Source organism: Magallana gigas, chromosome 6, assembly GCF_963853765.1.
Source record: "Magallana gigas chromosome 6, xbMagGiga1.1, whole genome shotgun sequence".
Classification (NCBI taxonomy): Eukaryota; Metazoa; Mollusca; class Bivalvia; order Ostreida; family Ostreidae; genus Magallana; species Magallana gigas.
The window spans coordinates 25,041,695-25,047,849 of NC_088858.1; positions in this window are offsets into that span (position 1 = coordinate 25,041,695).

The window sequence follows — 6,155 nt, forward strand, 5'->3', positions numbered from 1 at the left end:
ATGAATACATGTTTAAAATTGCTAGTGCTAAGGATATATCTTGCATGGGGTAATGATTAATTAATTGATTACAATTTTTAATACATGCGCAAACACACAAAACGCACGGACGCATATACCGGTACAAGTGTGTTGTAGACTATATTTACATTGAATTTGTAAGACGTGTAAAATTACTATTTCCGCATTTATAAGGTCATGAATAAGCATGCTAAAATTTTATTTCAAAAGTTGTGTGCAAAAGAAGCTGGACCTCAAATTTAAGAATTATGTGCATAGAAAAATTATCTTTAGGAAAATGTTATTTAGAAAACACATGTACACATAAATCCTTTCTTTTTCTTAATCTCTCTGTGAGATAAATGATAAGAAAAAAAAATACAAATTGTTTAATACCACTTGGCGCAAAATGGATAGCTGTGGGTTCAGTATCTGATTGCGACAAACCACTGTCACAAAAGCACGAAGCAATGTATAATGATATATTTTAATTATAATAATAGTCTATATGCACATGTTGGTGAGATCTATAAACATCTTATCATCATACGAGTAAAGCCCTTAATGTAGAAATATAAATGTTCTTTTGATAGAATTTACAAATCATGACTCTAAACTCAAACCAAATAATTTACAAATGAAGATGAAAGTATTTTAAGAATGGATTGTCTCATTTTAATACAGTGTTATAACTAGGGGTTAATAAAATATAGTTTAACAAAAGTTCAATTGTAGAAATTTCAATAGCGTTATCTCCGTCGACTTCAACATTGATAGCAGTCATAAAAGAAATTACCCTCGAAATGACATAAACGGTTTGGAACTTATTTTAAACTTTGATTCATGATAGGGATGTTTTAAAAACGTTTTTTGCCCGTCATTATTTGTGATGTTATGAAATCAAGTGAATGAAAAGTGTGTTTTCCAACAGCATTTTTGCAAATTCTTTACAAAATCACAAATGTTTTATGTGAATATCTATCTAAATATAATGTAATTATAAGTACAAACTATTATCTACACAAAATAACAAAACATTTAAAAGTAGTTAAATGAATGAATAAATAACTTTTTAAAGAAGCCCTTTTAAAAATTTGTTTCTCTCAGATCACACGTTAGAAATAAAGACAGTCACACGTACTTGAAAATCTAGGCATGAATATATAGAAACCCTTACAAGTATAGACAGAATGTCCCAGCCTTTTGTCGATTATCGCTTTTCTTTTTGTATTTCACATGAATTTGACGTGTTTTATGTAAATGCAGCAAGTGTACCTTATTCAAATTGACATTTGTTTGATTTTGTGTGATACCAAATTACCAACACCTTTAAGACATAACGCATGAATGGTTTATATGATAATGGACACCGTGACTGAGGTACGAAGTCACATCCGCGAGGGTATATTTAAATCAGTTTAGTAAAACAAAAGGTACATGTAGTTCACACCTGCTTATCAAAGCAATTGATTTGTTATTACTGTATATTCTTTATATATATAAATTAATTTTCTCTTAAAAGAAATTTGCTTTAATATGATGATAATATTAACTAAATATTGGTAATTTAAAACTCTGGACGCAGTTTTGAATCTTGCCATTTAGCTTCTCACCGGTTTTGAAAAATTCGGTCATCTGCTTCGATTTTGGTGGGTTTTTTTTCGTCGGATGACAACATAATAATGATTTATATTCCGTACGTTTTCGATTTGTTGAATATAGATTTCCATGCAATGGAAAAAGAACGAAGAAGCCGGATTTCGTTCACGATCAGTGTGGATCCAATGGTCTGTCTATTGTCGCCCGAATCCATTCATATTCTATCTCATCGTTGTTGGGCATCAGCTGGTTAGCGCTCCATTTTTGGACGGTGGTGGGCCGATTCAAGTATGATAACATTAATTGCCAAAGGTCAATTGTCTCGTTATCCGACTCTGGTTTTTTTTTTAAAGTCCTTGTACCTGACCATCGGCTTTAATGCAACAGAAGCATATGTATTCATATGAAAACGACCCCCTTTGTCACCTGAACACATTCGAAAACAATGCAGATTGTCAAATGTATCAAACTTACAGCACATAGTCTCATTTGTTTGGTTGTCCGAGCGTGTCTTGAAGTTGATTATAGACCTTTTTTTAAATTTAACTTAAATATTTTTTTTCATCCGCGAAGTGGTTACGTCAAAAGAATTTGAACTACACTCGCATTTGCAACAGATTTTTTTTTATATAGGAATCGTCCGCAATGACTTGTGACGTTTGGGATTTGGTCAAGGAAGATTTCTTTATAGAACCATTTTAACAAGAGCTTGGACTTTGGGTAGTTGAGGCAAACTGCAATGTGACGTACATGTAGGCCTGTCTATTTCATTGTAGGCCTCTCAGGCATGGCTCTTTGAAATCAACACGATTTGTCTGGCTTTTGAGCAAAGACTACGCAATCGGTGTATATTTCACTTGAAACCAGCGTCATTTTAACTTGTTTTGAAGCAAGAAATAGATCGTTACATCCTACTGAAAATCCAAGGTCTTGTTAAAATGGTTCTATCTTCGCTATTTCGAGTTTTTTCTAGCTTTAGTTGGGGTTTGATCTGAAGTTAAATTACAGCTCCAATCTTGTGGTCGAAGCGAGTGGGATTGTGCAATAGAATTGTCAAAATCTGAGTAGGTATTTTTGTGTTAAAACGATCTAAAGGACGTATTATAAAGCGTGCTGTTTTTTGCAACAGAATATTCTCTTTCCAACTACCAAATGTTCGGGAACATAAGAATGAGGAAATACAAAGAAAATGGTCTACATTAAATTTAAGAATAATTTTATCACAAATATACATAACTGTTTGAAAAATTATATTGACGACATGTTTGTTCATGCTTTACTCCAAAGATTATAAAAAGATTATGTGAAGAAAATGATAAAACCAAGACAAATGGATACCATAGAATATGTGTCAATAAAACCTGCAAAATCCTGTATTTTATAAAAATATTTAAGTTTGACTTAAAAAATACAAGTATAATGATTTGATGTAGCAACAACATAAATTGTATCATCAACGAGAGGCTATGTAGTTTTTTAATTATGAAATTATGAAATCAGGAATCTGTCCAATACTAATACCTCTTAATATCATTTAATTTATTGGATACTGCATCATTACTGTGTTGCTACACCGGATATTCTATAAGATCCGCCTCCGTAAGGGTATTAAGATTAAATGCACATAGGTCTTCAAAGGAAGAACACCGCAGGCTTGATAGCTATAATAATCTTAATAGTAGATGTGTATTTGCCAAAAATTGTTTAAATCGCAAATATAAGTAAGTTTACACTGTGCCATCGTTCGTTCTTTAAGGCGTGTGATTTAACTGAATCATTTTACGTACATGATATTAATCTTTTTGAGTATTTTTTTCTTCTTTAGCGCAAAACTGAGTATGAGTTTAATCTTATTCATACACTAGCTGTATTTACCATTTTAAAAAAATTAAAAACTAAATTGAAAGATAATTTAGTCTATCTAATTAGTTTACCATAACTACATATAGTTTTAACATAATATGTTTTTAACAAATTAAAATGCAACAACGAACAGATGTAAATCATTATTACTTATTAGGTTAGCTACTGACTCACTACGGAAATATATTGGGTCGATCAATCTCATAGATGGCGAGGCGAAGCCGAGCCGTCTATGAGATTGATCGACCCAATATATTTCCGTAGTGAGTCAGTAACTAACCTAATAAGTGTTTTTTTTTCCCAAGGACTATCAAGCGACATATTTTTTCCCAAATAGTGATGATCTTTGCAAAGCCATTTACAAGATGCCTAACATCTCGTCCAATTTATTCTCACCTTTCAAATACTCTTTAAAAATCTTTGCTTCACCCATGTTTACTTAAAATGTTTTGTTGCTATTCAATTTTTATATGTTTTCCCCCTTTCCTCTGCAGAGATTTGAGCAAATTTCGACGCTGCCATTTTATTCTCCTCCAGACAAAACAATGTGACGTCAATATTCTACAGGCAACTTCTCTGGTTTTAAAGAAATTCAAAGGGCAACTACTCCAAATACTTTGAGAACTTATAGCATGCGGTTTATGTATTAAATACTATGAAATGTCGAAATGAGTAATCGAAGCATCGGCCAATGACGGCCATATTGCCTAATATTATTTCTCACCGAACAAATATTATAATAGAGATATATGAGGCAATCACGTGCTTTGTTTAAACCAATGAAAGTGTGACATTTCAGTCCAAGGGAAAACAAAAAATAATATTAGTCTTTGCTGACAAACATGGTTTCTTTCTCTCAGCGCCCGTAGAACATTTCTACCAATTTAATCCTTCTTTTATTTCGCGTAGTTTGTTTCCTTTATGGACCGAATCTGAATACGCAAACCCAAAATATGAGCAAGGAACAGAAATTGATCCCGATGTAGAACAACATCTCTTAAGCCCTATATGAATCTGTGGTCCTTGTCTAGTTTTTAAAACATGCTTTTTCACAGAGATGACACAAACCTGCTAAGCGTGAAATTAAAATAACCATCCAGCAATACATATATATACATGAACTTACATATTTGACCCCCAACAATTCTTGATGGTACGCTTCATTACGCATAAAGTAATTGGAAGTTCAATTCTAATTGAAATGCCATAAATCATGCAGAAATATCTCTATTAGACCATGAACTAAAACGAATACATACATACATACATCATTAGAAAGATGTTACTAGATCTACAACAAAGCATTTGAAAGGTCGTTACACTTTATATTAATGCTCTAATTTAAATGTACTTATTATAAACGCATATATGTTCAAATAACCTGGGCCTGAAATTTAAAACAAGCACCCAGCAATGCACCTGTATTAAGCAAATACATATTTGGCCCAAACTGTAACAACCTTGAATTTATGGTTCATTACCCATGAAGTAATCGGAAGTTTAATTCTAATTGAAAGGTCATATATCGTGCAGAAATATCTTTATAGGACCATGAACTAGAACGGATACCCACATACATCATTACAAAGAAAATAAGATCTACAACAAAAGCTTTAGGATGTCGTTAATCTTAACACTCCAACTGGAGACATGTACAAATCATACGGTGAATACATGTTTAAAAGTGTTAGTGGTAAGGATATATTTTTCATCAATCAATTATAACGGGGCCTTCAGTAATTAATCTATTTCAGTGGTAATACGGATGCATGACAAGCTACATGTGATTTGTACATTTCTATGTTTACATCAAATTTTTGAGATATGTATATTTACTATTCAATTTCCGAATTTATATTCTCATGAATAATCATTATAGTATTTTATTATTTTGTAAGCGACAGAAGAAGATGAACCTCAAATTTAAAAATAATCTGTACAGAGTGATTTTTTAAAGGAAACACATGCATATAAATACTTTCTATTCGTATATGTGTATCGCTGATCATCATAAAATACTTTCTACATAATTATACTTTTGGCCTGTTGTATTTTATCTAAATCTTAGCTAATTTTTTTCTTTGAGATCAGATAATTTGTTACAGAACAATAATTCGTTAAAACCACCTAGGCACCAATGAAAAGATGAAAAGGCCGTGTGTTCAATATCTGATCGCGACTGATCCCTATCGAAAAAAGCACGTCGCAACATATAAATGCTTTCATCGGTCAGGTACCCTTAAGACGGCTGGATGGTGAATAAATTAACTATCAGATCTCCTTAAATTTCAAAAGTTATTTGCCTTTATTGTATTTTAAGCAAAGGAAAAAACCCATATAGTATTGCTTTGAAATTTTGATATTTTCTATATCTATATACCTTGTTAGACATCGGTTCGGTAAGGAAAAACACTCATGTCTCAAGAGTGAAAAATAAAAATACGATTGATTAAGTGTTCTTCCTAAGACCCCCCCCCCCTTCGCCCCCAAACACACACCCATGTACACGTACAAACATTCTAGGTGGAAACTATAACATCTTATCAACATACGAGTGCAGCATTTAATATAAAATTCTAAAAGTTCTTTTGATGGTATGTACAAATGACTAAAATAAATGCATTAACAAATGTGGATGGAAGTACTTTAAGGGGGTATGGGAAACCTGTCGATATTGATGTAGGGAAAAGTAC